The sequence below is a fragment of the Phalangium opilio genome, unplaced genomic scaffold (assembly GCF_054372755.1).
Source record: "Phalangium opilio isolate 3A_F unplaced genomic scaffold, DU_Popi_V2 ptg000009l_1, whole genome shotgun sequence".
Taxonomy (NCBI): Eukaryota; Metazoa; Arthropoda; class Arachnida; order Opiliones; family Phalangiidae; genus Phalangium; species Phalangium opilio.
In genome coordinates, this window is record NW_028324146.1 from 14,332,024 (window position 1) to 14,349,093 (window position 17,070).

Consider the following 17,070-nt stretch of genomic DNA (forward strand, 5'->3'; position numbering starts at 1 on the left):
TATTTCAATTAATTTATATAGGAGATAAATCCATTACCAGTAAGATCAGGTGATTGAATTAAATTCTAAGGCGTAGTAAAATACGGATTGTCTTTAAAATTATATAGAAAAAAATTTCCGCGCTTCAGTCAACTGGAGAAACTCTTATCGTTTTGTTTTTTAGACTTGGGCAAACCAAGTCTTTTTTATAATTAATTGGGGTTTTGTCTGCAGACATTTTTTGTGTATGTTAATTGTAATTAGTTTTAGTACGATTAGAATAAATTTGTCAATAATAATTTTCTACTTTATATTATGGTCTTCCTTTATAAGCTTACAAAAACCTAAACAATCAATCAATCAAATATTGAAAGGTTGAGAAAATCTTCAAAAAGAGGAGAGAGAACGTAAAAACACAGCCCTCCGCCTTAACAGTGGCCGCCATCTTGGATTGGTATACTGGCATACTACTCTGGTGGAATGAATAGTTGGTAACACTTATTATTAAAATATACGATGATGATTAAAGCTTTTTAATGCATCCGTTTATTGACAATTTACTACGCGAATAATTCCACAAATAAAAAGTAGTTTTCAAGCCCGGTAATCGAAGGCATTAAGTTTATACACACAAACACCCACGTAATTTTGCTATTGGTAACATGGTAAAGTAAATTTACCAAACATAGAGTAGAACAGTTCTTTCTGCATAAATGTTTTCGGAAATTTGGTCGATTGAACACATTTGTGGGTTAAAATATTACTAAGATCATTGAATCTAAAAAATATCATCTAAAATTGCTCTTTTGTTTAAACGAAAAAACTACTGAATAGCTTTTGATTATTTGTAGTTAATCGTACTTTTCCAAAAAATCGATCAGAAAACCCAGAGCCCTAACAACAGGCACAAGCACATAAACGACCGTGACAGATCCTCTTCGTGGCATACGTGAATTGTACAAGTAAAAATAACGATCAATATCGGCTAAATTTAACCTAATGACAGCTTTATTAAAATGAAGCTTAGAAAGGATAATCGATCCACATCCAAGTATTTTGCGTGCACCTTTGCGTCATTATACTGAGCTATACAAAAGTAATTAAATGAAAGTAAACGGTATTAATAAAAGGCGGAGAAAAAAGTTCATTTAAAACTAAAAGTAATTAAGTGAAAGTAAAAGGTATTAATAAAAGGCGGAGAAATAAGTTCATTTAAAACTAAGACAATAAGAATACTTTGAACAAAATATACAGCGAGGAATTCGTTGCTCTGAGCTTGCTTCAGACAATATTGTCAGCTTTAAAAGTTAAACATCTAATACTTAAGAGCCAATGTTGCCCGGATGTTGAAAGTAACCGGAAAGTTCAACTGGGAAGATTTTCTTGCCTATAGAGACCCTAAACAAAAAAATATTTTTAAGCCCACCTCTACGAAATTTCTTCAAGATAGTGGTTTTTAATTATCTACCCTGCAAATTCAATAAAACTTTGCTTTTTATGGTATAATCGTGAATCCAAAATGTTACGGGTCCGGAATACGACGTTCTTATGAGCCTTCCCTAGTAGCACTGCCGACGTAGGGCCTACATGGTCGGCCTTGTGTGTTACCGACGAGTTGGAAAAAAGTCACTGATAAGTCGGGAGAGAAATGGTTTGAAAGTCGAAATGTCCGCCTGGAGGGACGACGGCCCGTCGGTTTTCCTACTGTTTTGAGGCTACTATAAAACGACTGTTGGCCGACTATATGTCGGCGTCATTATGCCTACATAAAGCCGCACTCAATCCGACGATTTCGCGGCTTTTTAGTATAGGAACGGTAAATCGTCGGTAAAGGGCAGGTAGAGTAAGGGTTTGAGAATCGAAATGTCCGCCCGGTGGGACGATGGCCCACTGGTTTACCGACTGTTACGACACGAATGAAATACGACCCTCATACAACACTTTTTAGAGTCGACTTAACCGCCTGTCAGCAAGAGGTCCGACACTTTTGCGACGATCAAACCTTAACTCGAGGCCCGACGGTTTTGCGACGATCAAGCCTTAACTCGAGGCTTCATTCGCTTATAGTAAAGGATACTGATACCTAGTATTGAAATTTCTTTAATACATCTTCAACGAAAATCACTTTAGAATTTGTACTTTGAATATTTCAAGTAACATACAGGTTCAGCATCAATTATAGCAATTTCAAATATTAAACAACGTATTCGATATTACACGACTAGTCTAATGGAAATATTAGCTGCCTAGCTAATTGGTTTCAACGAAAAGTAAACTTTTTCAGGGCGAGTATAATATTTACATAAATTAAAGCATTTATTAATATTCATTGTTAATATCTTCGATGTGGCTAGTTACTATCTCTTAAAAACAAAAATCTTAATGAAAAATATTATTATACGCTGCCAGATTTTTTAAGGAAAAAGAAAAACATACAATTCTAAAGGGTATTATTTCACACATTTTTCTCTTAAAATGTTTGAAACCGCATAAAAATTCTGTAACTAAAACAAATTGAGATCTATTTTGGAATTCAGTTTTATTTTCACAACCAAAAATCTCTAAAATACTTAATTTATAAGGTTTTTGAACTCCAAGTGCCCCAAAACACTTGCTTCTTTAATATTCAAACAAAGAAACTATAGGTATACATAAACGTTTAAGTTTTGGTTTCACTTTATAGGGGTGTGGTTCCCAGCAGATGAGAAGCTAGGTAAAAAGCAAAGGCTTATGCATAAACCTGGCTCTAAGAGGTAGATAAATTGATAATTCAATAACAAAATTCAAACCTTACGTGACAAACGAAGACGTTTCTAGTTTATATAGTGTGATAAAGAACCTTAGCAATGAAATTAAAAGTTAGCAAGCCTAGAAATAATCATTTTCAACCACAAAAATCTCGCTTAAACATTCTAAAGAACCAGCCGCGTCGGAGATACTGGAAAGGCTGACTTGCTTTCGCACTAGCATCGCCCTCTTCGATGATGACGTGCATGGCGTTACCTTAGTTACGCCAATAGAACAGAGGCGTGTCACCTGACCCGAGAAATTACAGGAGGGAAAATTCAAACTAGAAAATCAGATGTGTTTTCTTGCTTTGCAGTTTTTTGTAACGTTATGTTTCTAGTGTTGCGAAAAATATAGTATTATCAACTTCTGCTTGTGGGTCGAAATATAGTATAAGTTAAATATATAACAAAAACATTTTGGAGGCATATGCGGAATAGTAAAAGTCAAAAAGCGTCCCACGGAAAAAGAAGGCCCACCAACAATCAACTGGCAAAAAATGTGTTGGAAATTTCTAGACGGTAGGCAAGCCTGCTTTAAGCCATCTCAGTTCCAACTGTCGGAAAAATGTCGGTAACTAAACGGCCTAAGAATAACTTTGTTTTTAAATTTACTCTTCTTACTAGCGCGAGAGAGTCGGTAATCAATTGGCAAAAAATAAGTTGGAATTTTCTAGACGGTAGGCAATCCTACTTTAAACCATCTCAATTCCAACTGTCAGATAGATGTCGGCATGGCCAACTAAAAGAAGTAGTCGGCTTCATGAGTCGGAAAAGTGTCAGAATAAGCATGGTACAGCCGACTGGACCGTAAACCGACTATTCGACCTTTAACCGACTGTTATGCTGAAGGCTTGTGCTACTGGGGAGCCTGTACGCAAGTAGACCGGGGCGTACCCAAAATAATGCAGAGGGTTGCATTTTGCACAGCGTCAATTAGTTTCAGATTAGTGGGACTCGCTGTGCCGTATTTTGTAGTTCCATAATCCATGATGGAATAGATTAATTGAACATATAGTATCTTGCCGATAGCCCTGCTAGCCCCCCAGGTAAGGCCAATTACTGCCTTCAGTACATTGAGGCGCTTCCGGCATTTAGTCGCTAGATCCTAGATGTGGTCTTTCCACAATAGCTTTCGATCAATCCAAAGACCTAGGTATTTATGGGAAGTCGTTTCCTTAATAAGGTTGCCATCAATATGGAGAAATAGGTTGTGAGGTTTGCTGCGCCGCCTGGTGCAGATCAAGAATTGGCATTTTTCGCATTGAAGTGGTAGGGAACATTGTTCCAGCGTAGCGGCCACCAGAGTGAGGCCAGTCTGTAGTGTCCTACACACTTCCGAAATCGTCTCGGCACGAAGCGGGGAAGTCTAGTCCGACGTCGTTAACCGCAAGGAGGAAAATAGTCGGGCTAAGAGGCTACCCTGAGGCAACCCCGAATCCAGAAGACCGGCAGTTGAACGAGCATCATTGTATCGCGCCGTAATATGGTGCTGGAGGAGAAAATCCCTTATCCAATGAAATAAATGGCCTCCAAATCCTCAAGGGTGAAGAACCATCTCCGGGCGGATGTTGCCAAAGGCATCCTTAATGTCCAAGAAGACCGCGCCGAGATATTGACGAGTGGACAACGCAGCACGGACCGCTACCAGCAAGCATTCAACATTTCCCATGGTATGCCTGCCCTTACGAAATCCTGTTTGAGCAGGGTTGAGCAGGCCATTCTTTTTCAGGACATATTGGAGGCATTGGTTGACTAATTTGTCCGCCAGCTCTTTCAGCGTGAACATCAACGCTATAGGACGATAACTCTCGGGCGCGTTTTTATCTTAGCCCGGCCTTCTAAACGGAACAATAATAGAATCATTCAAATTTTCCGGGTACTCATGGGTAATCCAAGCACGACTCAGCATGTCCAGGATTTTCTGATTAAATTCGTCTGGGAGCACTTTGAACATAGCGTTCGTAATGCTATCGCTCCCCGCCGCCGTATTCTTCAGGGTTGTGAGGCCCCTGTGATATTCTTCTAGGGTAAAAGGTTGATTGTAGTCCGCCTGCGGTACTGAGGGCTGTGGTAGCGGGGCAACCTCGTGCTTTTTGAAATATTTTGAATGGTAAAAGTCGGCCAGGGTCGCGGCCATAGCCGGATAATCTGCGTGTGGGGTAGGCTGGAGTTCAGTACGAGGGCCCTTAGTGTCCCATTTCAGACTTCCCCAAATTTTGGACATAGGGCTGTGAGCAAAAGAGGTGCCAACTCTGTCGTCGCTGAGTTTTGAGATGTCGTCGAAAAAAGGCTCTGGCCCTTTTATAGGAAATAAGTTCGGCAAGGAAATTTTGTCGTCAAAAGCGGTTGCAGTGCCATTTCATTTTTGCGTGGTATTGGTTTAATTTCATGGACCACCAAGGTGGCAAAATTGGCCTGGAATGGGGTTGATCTGAGGAATGGCGGCTGTGCCTAGGTTCTGCTTAGGACTGGATGGCGTGACTGACGTCTTGGTAAGTGCATTGAACGTGAGCGTTGGCCTACATGAACTCCCTAGCGCTAGACCTGAAGACTTCCCTGTTGAGGGGGCGAAAGGTAAACTGTGCCGGAACCTCTACGCCAGAATGTCGCCTGGGCTGACTGGTAGAAAGATGGATCAGTAGGGGAAGGTGGTCGTTACCCCCTTTCGTTAAAGGAATCCATGTAGCGCCTGCCGCCAGAGAGGGGTCCGTTAGAGTGAGGTCCAGAGCCGTAGGGTGGGAGGTCCCCGGTACTCTGGTGGGCTCGCCTGTGTTCAGCAACGTGATGATGGGATCATCTTGTAACGAATCGGCTTGGATTCGGCCTTGACAGTTTGTCACATGATCCCCCCACATAGGGTGTCGGCCATTGAGGTCCCCACACAGCACATAGAAGGGCACAAGTTGAGACGAGAGAAAATGAAGAGCGGGCGCCGTCGTCCGGCCCTTCGGGTCGTATAGAGAATGAATTTCTATCTGGAGGCCATGCCAAGTGATTTGCACCGCTACTCCCTCCATCGGACCGGGAAAATCTTGGATAAGTGGACCGAACGGAGATCCTTGTGTGCCAAAACGGCAACCCCACCTCCTCTTTGGGTGTCTGAGGTTAGACTCGCTTCGCGATCTTGCCGGAAAATCAAGTATCGGTGAAAGGTGTATAAGCTTGGTGCCGGGGTAAGCCAAGTTTCTTGAAGAGTTATTGATATGGGGATTCTCTTGATGGATAAGCGCCGTGAGGTCCCCAAAATTGGTCAACGCGCTTCTTATGTTCCATTGGATTAGGCTGAAATTATCTGGCATCTTGTCCATTGCGAAGAAAGAACGTGAGGCCAGATTTTAACTGATCGGGGATGAGAGGGTCAACTTCCTGTCGTTTGAGGGGAGTGGATTGGAGCCTGTTAGCAACAAGGGTGAAGAGTGAAACAATATCCAAGCCGTTACTAACGTTCTGAATAAACGTCAAATAGGACCTTGATAATTGTGTCAGCTGGTTGAGGGGGAAACGGGGGTTTGAAGGGTTGGGCTGTAGAATGAGGCTGTTTGAGCAATGACGTTGTTCGCAAAGGAGAGGCATGCTTGCTCTGGGTTACCGTTGCATACAGGGTTGTTTGATTTAAATCAGTTTGATTTAAATCACTGATTTATATCATGATTTAAATCATGATTTAAATCAAGCTATTTGTTTAAAAAAATCATTTGATTAAAATCAAGAATATATTTTTACTTTTAAAATATGTTTTCTAAGATTCCAACAAGTGTTTTAAGAAACTCGAGAAGAAACTTAACTAGAAAAGACCTAAAATTAAAAATATTCTTTGTTTTGGTATATCTCAGTTTAAGTTTTTCCCAGAACTCCAGTTTGTCTTGCTGGATAGGCTAGGAAATGAAATTGCGGCCAAGCTAGTCTTTTTATACAAGAATTTGTATAGTAACAATATCCAATAGCTGCTTAAATGTCATGATTATTTTGATTTTGGTTAATTTTGACTCAAAAGTTTTCATGTTGGTAATTTACTATCTAGTAGTTCAATAAAAATCAAAAAAATCAAATAAATCAATTAAAATCAAAAAAATCCGATTTTTTTGATTTTTTTTGAAAAAATCAAAAAAATCAACAACCCTGGTTGCATAGGTTTTCTGTTGTTGTGTGGATCGGAATTGTTTTGCAGCGACAGATTTTGGGATATTTTCTTTCTGTTGGATCTTCAGAATTTGTTTTTCTTGTAGCCGTCTTGGGCAAGTGTGGGTTGTTGCGGAGTGTGCACTTTTGCAATTGGGGCACGTCGGTTGAGCATCGCAGTCTTTGTTGTCGTCGTGTTGAGCCCCACAACGACTGCAGCGAAAGGCGGCTCTACAATACTTTGATGGATGGCCCTTGCGCTAACAGTTCTTACATTGCGTAGGACGTCTCTTATAAGGCGTAACTTTGTAATTGAAGCGCACCTCCGTCGGTACATCCTCCGTAGAGAAGGACAGGAGGAACATTGTGCTTTCTTGACCAAGTCTGGCTACGGTATTAATCGCGTATCCCGCGAGATGAAAGTCTTCTTTGACTTGATCGTCTGTGAATCTGCCTTGAACACTGGTCAGATTTATTAAAAGTAAATGCGGGGTGTACCCCAAAGAAAGGGTGGGGTTGGGTTGTCCAGAAATGCCTCCATGACAAGAACATGTTAGTATGAATTGTTACGTGATAATGTAACTTATATGATTTAGATAATAATATATTAAAAACCTTCATTTTATTTTTCTTATTCAGATGGGACAAAAGCTATAAAACAAATGGCGATAAATATTTTTTTCATAATGTTTACCCTAGAAAAAAAAATACAAACATTTTCAAGCAATTATATGCTCTCTTTTGGTAAAAATATACGTGAAGTTTTCCTCAATTGTAAAAATATTCCCCAGTAACACGAGCGTTCCGCGTTCGAGTCGGTTCGAGGTAGATTCGTCGGTTTATGGTCTAGTCGGTAGTTACGACTAAAATCCGACTCTTATCCAACTTCAGTTGCCAACTCCGCTTTGCAGTTGGCCGTGAGAACAATAAAATAGAGTTGGCTGATAGTTTTATTTTAAGTCGGTTAATGTAATGAAGGATTAGGTCGGCTGCTCGACTCCTTACCAACTAACACGCGTCTCTATCAAATAAAAGATAACAATATGGGTCTAGAGTTCGACATATCCGACGGCCTACCGATCACACTGAAAATTTCAGATTTAGTTTTAACGAAGCTTCTTCCGCGTTTGAGTCGGTTCGAGGTAGATTCTTCGCTTTATGGCCTAGTCAGCATTTACGACTAAAGTCCGCCTCTTATCCAACTTCAGATACCAGCTCCGCTTTGAAGTCGGCCGTGAGAACAAACAAATAGAGTTGGCTGATAGTTACATTTTATGTCGGTTGGTGTAAGAAAGGATTAGGTCGGCTGCTCAACTCCTTACCAACTAAAATGGGTTTTTATCAAAATAAGAACAAGGGACGAGAGGTCGGCATATCTGACTACCTACCGATCATACTAAAGATTTCAGATTTAGTTATAATGAAGCTTCTTCCGCGTTTGAGTCGGTTCGGGTTAGATTCGTCGGTTTATGGTCTAATCGGCACTTACAACTAAAGTCTGACTCTTATCCAACTTCAGTTACTAGCTCCGCTTTGAAATCGGACTTGAGAACAAACAAATAGAGTTGGCTGATAGTTACATTTTAAGTCGGTTGGTGTATGGAAGGATTAGGTCGGCTGCTCAACGCCTTACCAACTAACATGGGTTTTTATCAAATTTACAGCAAGGGTCGAGAGGTCGACATTTCCGACTACCTACCGATCAATTCTAAACATTTCAAATTTCGTTATTTTAAGCATAAGAAAATAATATATAGCTCCCTATAAGTATGAAACTCTCCATTAAAGCCATGTAAACAGCATTTTCTTCCATTGCAATTTGTAAAAAGTTTCTAATGCCACCTATTAAGAGCTTTTGGCGTTAAAAAGTTGAAATATTTGTTTAGAAAATTTTCAAATTTTATATCGTAATTAAATAGTTAAAGGTCTTGAAATTATTATTATGATAATTATAACTGATTAAGTACATTGCAAAATTATTATAATAAATTAATAGATGGCGCGAGATTTTGACGAACGTGGCTAGCGCCTACACTGGTACGAGGTAAGGAGTATCTTGTGTCTCTACTTGCGCGGCGATATTTCCCCGGCCCATCGTGCCTTTCGCGGGCACCTTAGGTGGCGGCGATAGTTTCGCCCCCCTTTTACTCGTAGTACCGAAACTTCTCCCACGGGGCGTAAAAGCGTAAGCACGCCAAATTTGGGAGTAAATGCTGTAGTATGAAAATGTACTACGTTTCATACTTATAGGGAGCTATATATATTTTTCTTATGTTTTAAGACAAATCAAAGATACTTGGATTTGTATTACAAACAAAACATAAAATAAAATTTTAGAATCAACAATACAGTGTAATATGTTTATTCACCCCTATATAAATATAAATCTCTCGTTTTAAGTATCATTTTAAAGTAACATTAAAGAAAACGTTACGGTTTACGGCCTATTTTAGCTTTCCCTTAAATTTACATAAGCCTTTAAAACCGTTTCCACGGTTAACTCATTGCTACTTCGTTTTTATCGGAGATACCTGTAGTGTACACTAACGTTAAGTGCAGTCATTCATGGCTATCTCCACGTTTCGTAAACCGCCCAAGGTGCGGAATTCTATCCAATGGGACCTCGCTTCTTTGCTTTGGGTTGAATGGGATTTCGGTCCAATGGGAGGGAATCATCAGAGCCACTTCGCATTACCTACAGTAAAAGATCTCTAAACTGACCTTTAAAATATTTCACAGTAGACCATTAACAATCCATCAAGCGGACCATAAACAAGTCGTAAAGCCGACCATAAACAAATCGTAAAGCCTACCATAATCAAGTCGTAAAGCCGACCCTAAACAAGCCATAAAGCCTACCCTAAACAAGCCATAAAGCCGACAACAAACAAGCCATAAAGCCGTCCACAAACAAGCCATAAATCCGACCCCAAACAGGCCATAAATCCGACAAATACCAGTCGATAAAGCCGACCGCAATTAGATTAATAATCCGACCATAACCAGATAACAAAGCCGACTTCTTGTTTGATAATGTAAGAGCTGGCCACGCTTACTTTTTAGAGTCAGTTAAAGTGCTGGCAAAATTTCTATCCCGACCTCATTTTGGAAATCCCGAAAATTTGGTGTCGGTTGAATCTCGAGCCGACTCCGTTGGCCCAACGTCGATTTTGCTACTGGGGTAAGTTTAACGTGGTTTGATCTCGAACCGTTTTTCTTTCCCGACACTAATTTTAAAAATAATTCCAAAGTTATTGGAATTAGGTTAGCTGAACCGTTTCTTATGTCTTCTTCCGACGGATATTCTTCCAGATTGTAAACGCGAGTTTGAATGTCTTCTCTTATAATTTTCGCAGCAGCTTCTACGATACGCATTCTTTCATCTTGCTCATTCAATTTTCTGCTTGAATACCAACTACTCGATATCAATTTGGTATAACAAGTTTTATCGTACCGTGCCTCAGCAGCTACAAGATCTATGACATTTTCTAGACGAACTAGTACGAGCCGCGACCACTCATCATTTCTAAATTTCGATCTTCTAATCAGTGGTGATTTTATTTCCATTGTTTCAACCAAATGCACAATACGCTTAATTCTCGATGGATGTTTTTCATCTGCGCTTGCATTATTTCCACAGAGCAAACAGTTTGTTTTAAAATCGAACGAATGGACCTCCGATCTCATTAATTTATCCTTATTTGGTTCCTTTGACGTTGAACTACCATCTTCTAGGTATTTCACAATATTTTCCTCTCGCGTATTATTGTTTTCGGCACGCCTCGTGCAAACGAATGGATGTAAGGTGTTCAAGACGCTCATGGAGTCCATCTTTTCTCCTCAAACTTGCATTAATGACAGTCTGAAGACCCTTTGTAACTAGCACGGTTTTTTTATTTCCGAAATCCGCACTACATATCAAACAAACGACTTCCATCTCGTATTAGGCGCAGTGACTTTTAAAAATCCACAACATTCAACTGAGTCTTATCCTCATTTTTTGAAAACTTTTATGACCTTTTTATGACATAGACCTTCGAGCTGGTCATTTTACACGAGGCGGAAAGTAAACAAAACCGACCTTTGAACGATTCGTCATTATACGCTAAAATCCCCTCATACTACATGAATGAGCGCTCTGCTTTAAACTAGTACCGAAAAACTTTTATGGTTTAAAACGAGGGGCAGGCCACTCTCGTGATTATGTTTGCACCCTCGCCTGAATAATCAGATTACAAAAGTTATCCCAGCCTTTCACTGTGTGACCAACCCTCGGTTTAAAACTATTTACAACCAAACTAAATAAAATATATAATTTAAAATAGTATCAATCTATATAAGATTGTAATTATGACTATAATTATAAACAAATTGGTGTATTTTAAGGTTAATCCAAGACAATAACTAATGTTGTATGTAACTTTTCTACATTTTAAAGCTTATCTGGTTATGTTAGGTAGCGTTTTATAATTTTGATCGCCATTTTCCAAAATGGCGGTAATATTATGTCTTCTTTAAAAGTATTATAGATAACAATTCGCTCCCTGCTATTAAATTAGCAAAATTTTAACAAAATCTCTAATTACTTTCCACAGAAACTTTGTGTTTCCCGAAATATATCGATTTAACCTGTTTTAATGCATGGTTGCCAGCTTCCGGTTTGATAACCGCTAAAAATGCATAGAACATAAATCGTGCGCCGTGTTGTAAGCTACACTATAATATTTTATCAGACTCAACCCGTTAATTACATCCAAAGTATAGTAGAGTTTTAGTCATTTTGGCGGCCATTTTCCAAGATGGCGGATTTTCCCCACGGTTGCGAGATTGGGAGACCTCACCAAGTTAAAGAGGGCATTCGATTCTATAAGTATGGAAACTTTCGTAACCATTCTAATTTGTTCCGGGTCAAACCTTAGAATGCCTGTACTATAAGGCGCCACTTACGTGAAAAAGTAGAAACAAAATAATAGTCTGCAGCAGACGACGCGAAAGGAGCTGCGGGTGCCACGGTTACAATATTAATTATATTTATAATAATATTAATAGTTATGATAACTATAATGTTAGTTACAATAAGTAAGGATTTCCCCCATTTAAAAGAGGAAGTAAGCCTCGAATTCCTAATTTCTGCTTCACGCTTCAAAATTCACTTCTATGCTATGATAGTGGCAATCCTTCAGATTTCAGAGAAGCGACCAAGAGACGAAGCACTTTGGTTATTTTCAAAAAATGCTTCGAACTAGACGTTCCGCCTTTTTCCTTCAGAGAAAAACTGGTATTCGGTTGTGAAGAGAAGATGGGGTGAAATGTTTTGAACTACTCATATTGGAAGTTGATGCTAGGAATTTCAGAATTGTTTAGATCAATACTCCACTTCAGTACGTGAATTTATATATCTATATTCAGAGATATGCTTCTTTGAATAACACACTTCAATTCTAAGGGAGCTTAGATAAGGCCTGATGACGGCTCTAATGCATAAGGAAGGTTTTTGGATTGGTTTTAGCTTTTTTCGTATTAAGTTTATTGTTTTGAAATTTTTCTACTGAACTAGGCCCTTAATATGTGGTAAACATTTCAAGATGATCCATCCAATAGTTTATTTTATAAAGCATAAAGTTGCTAAGGGTGGTTTCCAGGGCCGGATTAACAATTTTTTGGGCCCTAGGCAAGGCTTTAGTTCCGGGCCCCCAGCCCCCCACAGACCACAGTTTAAGAGAATCTAAGAGACATACGATTTTTCATATCTTTAGTTGACTTAACACTTAACTGCGTATTTAAAATTCTTTTTCAACTCAATAGTTAAATTTCTTTCTTTCTAACTCAAAACATTTATCAATTATCTCTTCATAGTCTATGAAGTCGTTTATTAAATACTTTTCAATATATATCAAAGATAAAGAACTTAATTTATCCTTGGCTAATGTGGTTCTTAAGTAGTTTTTCACTCTTAAAGCTGAAAAGTATCTTTCGCCACTTGCATTGCAAACACAAGTAAATTCTCAAAATAAATTTCTAAGTTGGAAAAGTTGAAATGACATTATTGGTACGAATGAAGGATTAAAGAATTCTGGGTTTTTGCTTTCTTCATTCTTCACGAAATGCTTGAAATGTAGCCATTCGTTTTCAAGCTTTTCAAAATTTAAATCATTGCAATACGTTTCTGCCAATTCTTGGAAAGCTCCAGAGAAAGATTCATCGGGGGCATTAATGTTAAAAATAGGTTTGAACTTTTCATCAGTGTCCTTGTTAACTTCAGATTGTTTTTTAGTATTTGTCATTAGATTGTCACATAAGACGTAAAACTCTTTTGTTTTGAAAGCGTCCCGTCCACTCAAGTGTGTTATCATCGTTTTTAGCCACATCGTATGATGTACATCTACGATGAGGCTCTTAGTTTGGCCTGCCCTGTTGTACTCGTACTCGTACTAGTACTAGTAGACGTGAAAGAGTAGCGCGTTTGGTAGTATAGAATTTTTCGTTCGTCATTTAAGGGAGAGTGAATGGGAGAGAATTGTGGTGAGATAATTTTTACGTTCGTGTATTTTAAGAGGATGGGGATTATAATAAATAACCTTACTGGTACAATAAAATGCAATGCTTAAAGTTAAGCATTTTGAATTGTGTTTTACGATTGCTCGACATATTTAAAGCGAGATAGAGGATTATGGTGTTACCTTAATTAATATGGAAGGTTTAATACTGCCATTAAAATTCCTTTCACCCGTCGACAATAAGGGTTTCACGCTTTCAATCCCGCTTCCCTATTTCAAAATCCAAAGAAATCGAGGGGAATTTTCAAAAAGCAAAAGAAAGTATATTCCGATGTTATATTTAGAATGGTCTTGAGGAGATGCTTATTATTAGAAGTTACGTGTATTTCTCCACTAATCGAGAAGAATTTTAAAAGAAAGCACTAGCTTGTGGCCCTGCATATTACAATTATAACGTAAGTAAATTTATTGAATTAAGGATTAAGGGTTATTATTTTTGTTAGGGCATCGAGGGGTTATTCACTCTCATTTTCTGTACTTCTTTTAATGGGCATTTACGGGTATTTCGTTTAACCACTGTTAAAGGATGCTCATCGTGGGGGTACTCACGTTTTCCGTTCGTGTCACACTATTATAATTATAACAGAAGTAAAAATATGAAGTAATCATTTTAAAACAGTTTAGGTAACGCATCAAGGGCTATTCACTCAAATTTTCTGTACGCCTGTCAAGTACGGTACGATGTGGCTACTATTACGAACCCAACCCTTGGGTTGCCTTGTTCTTTCCTGCGCCTTCAACAAAGAACCGTTTACGTATTTTTCCCTTTCTTCGTTACTTTTGTAAAATATCTATTTTGTAGCTGAGCAATTTTTTAAAATATTTAAAATTATGACGAACACCCTCAATAAAGCTTATCAAGGAATCATACAATGCAACTCCAGTGTTTAATGACGGTCAGTAACAACACGAATTCAAAATGATGTTTCTTTCTCCGAGGATTGCGACTTCTGAAAATACATTTCCATTGAATTTTTATGTTTCTTTTAGTCTTTCTTTCTTTCTTTATAAATTGCCATAAGGTTTTTAGGTAACGGGTTTTTCAACATTAGGCTACCGTTACATCTCACCTGGCTTTTCCATGGTGTCAGTGACGTTATGTTTTGGTAGAGAAAGAGGAGGAAATATATTTTTGGGTTTTTCATTTTCTCAATTTTTGAAAACTAGCTGATTACGGGCCCCTCAGATATCCGGGCCCTAGGCAATTGCCTAACTTGCCTAGTGGTTAATCCGGCCCTGGCCATATTCAAGAAATAGCATGGATTATTTCTGAGAATGAGGATTCTAGCTTGAGCATTTTCAAAGTTAGAAGTCCGCATATATGTTCTATCGAAGTTAAAATTAAGTTAAATTTAGAATTTGAAATACTTGTTTACGGAAAGGCAATCGGCGAAAATCATCGGCTATTCCCACTAGAAATCTTTCCACGAACTATCTCGAAGCTTAATGATTTACTTAACTTATTAGATTATTTAAATTCACTGCGTCTTTGTAATGGGAGTGGTTTAGATTTCCATAAAATTAAATGCAGTGAAAAACTAGGATGTTTAAATATATACACAAAGGCCGTTAATTCAACAAAATGTAACGGTTTCGTTAAGAATAATATGGATTCCAGATGTATAAATTGCAAAACTTTTGCAAAAGGTCAGCCTGCAAAGGAAAAAAGATTGAAGTTAAAAGTTTTGAAAAGTCCCAGGAATTTTCAGAATATGTCTAGGAATGATTTAATAGCCGCTTTGAAAGTAAAAAACCGTCAGAATAAAATGCAAAATAAGCAAATACAACAGTTGAAGAGAGTAATAAAAACTCTGAAGCTGTCCCTTTCAGACGAACCAAATATTTTGCTCAGTGAGTCAATAGACGATGATCCATTTTGCTCAAAAGAGAACATTTTAAGAATTTTTCTTAAAGAACAGTTGAAACTAATTAAGAAAAAACAGCAAAAGCCCAAAATCAAATCCTGCCATTATCAAATGGTGTCTTTATCTGAGAGCGAAATCACCATCAGCCTATGAAACTCTCCGAGAAGTTGTTCCTCTGCCAGCTCCAAGGACACTTTGGAAATATGGATCTTTATATTCTAGCCAAAGTGGTTTCACAATAGAGTCAATCAGGGAAATGAAAGGGAAAATTGATCTGCACAGCTCAGATGAGCACCAAAAATTTTTCTCTCTAATTGTGGACGAAATAAAAATAAAAGAAGACCTGATATTTAAAGCCAATACAGGAGAGGTGGTTGGGTTTTGTTAATTAAGCGGTTCTGGAGATCTAATCAAACAAGCGGAAAATGAACAGAATAATGTCAACAATTCTGAAGAATTGCCTATTGCTACGCACGTTATGTCTTTAATGGTCCGGGGCTTGACAACCAATTTCAAACATACACTGGCTTATTTTCCTTGCCACGATATGAAAGCAGATGAGCTATATTTAATCTTTCAAGAGGCAATTGCCATAAGGTTTTTAGGTAACGGGTTTTTCAACATTAGGCTACCGTTACATCTCACCTGGCTTTTCCATGGTGTCAGTGACGTTATGTTTTGGTAGAGAAAGAGGAGGAAATATATTTTTGGGTTTTTCATTTTCTCAATTTTTGAAAACTAGCTGATTACGGGCCCCTCAGATATCCGGGCCCTAGGCAATTGCCTAACTTGCCTAGTGGTTAATCCGGCCCTGCGCGTATAGTGTTTTCGGCACGCCTCGTGCAAACGAATGGATGTAAGGTGTTCAAGACGCTCATGGAGTCCATCTTTTCTCCTCAAACTTGCATTAATGACAGTTTGAAGACCCTTTGTAACTAGCACGGTTTTTTTATTTCCGAAATCCGCACTACATATCAAACAAACGACTTCCATCTCGTATTAGGCGCAGTGACTTTTAAAAATCCACAACATTCAACTGAGTCTTATCCTCATTTTTTGAAAACTTTTATGACCTTTTTATGACATAGACCTTCGAGCTGGTCATTTTACACGAGGCGGAAAGTAAACAAAACCGACCTTTGAACGATTCGTCATTATACGCTAAAATCCCCTCATACTACATGAATGAGCGCTCTGCTTTAAACTAGTACCGAAAAACTTTTATGGTTTAAAACGAGGGGCAGGCCACTCTCGTGATTATGTTTGCACCCTCGCCTGAATAATCAGATTACAAAAGTTATCCCAGCCTTTCACTGTGTGACCAACCCTCGGTTTAAAACTATTTACAACCAAACTAAATAAAATACAAGTTGGGAAAACCAAAATATTACCTCTCCGAGTCAAGACGACTACTTACAAACTTATTTACCCAGATATGGAAATGTTTCTTAAGTTAAAATCTATGAAATATTAAAGCAGTATACAAAGCACAGCAAATATACTGTAAATCAGACGACATTTTACATCCAATAATGATATACTTGTACACATTAAAATCATCCGATGGGGGGAAAAACGGGAAATGAAGAGATAAAACTTTGGAGGGATATTACCTTTACGTGTTTGTAAAGGCCCAATTTTCTACTCCTCAACTGTATGCCCTCTATGTTCAAAGCCATATTCACAACAGGGTTGCATTGTAAACACTATCCTTTCGTTTCATCTCAACGATTTTCGTAGTTTGTCAACATGACTGTTAAC

General features: G+C 38.4%; 1 long non-coding RNA gene across 1 annotated transcript; it reads right to left on the minus strand.

Annotated features, from left to right (window-relative positions):
- Positions 1 to 1,055: 1,055 nt before the first annotated feature.
- On the minus strand, positions 1,056 to 3,641 carry LOC149716458 (uncharacterized). The gene is made up of 3 exons (XR_016369410.1): positions 2,774 to 3,641; positions 1,448 to 2,688; positions 1,056 to 1,377 (listed from the first exon to the last, which is right to left on the minus strand). It is a non-coding gene; the product is annotated as an uncharacterized LOC149716458 (long non-coding RNA).
- Between the last annotated feature and the right edge of the window lie 13,429 nt (positions 3,642 to 17,070).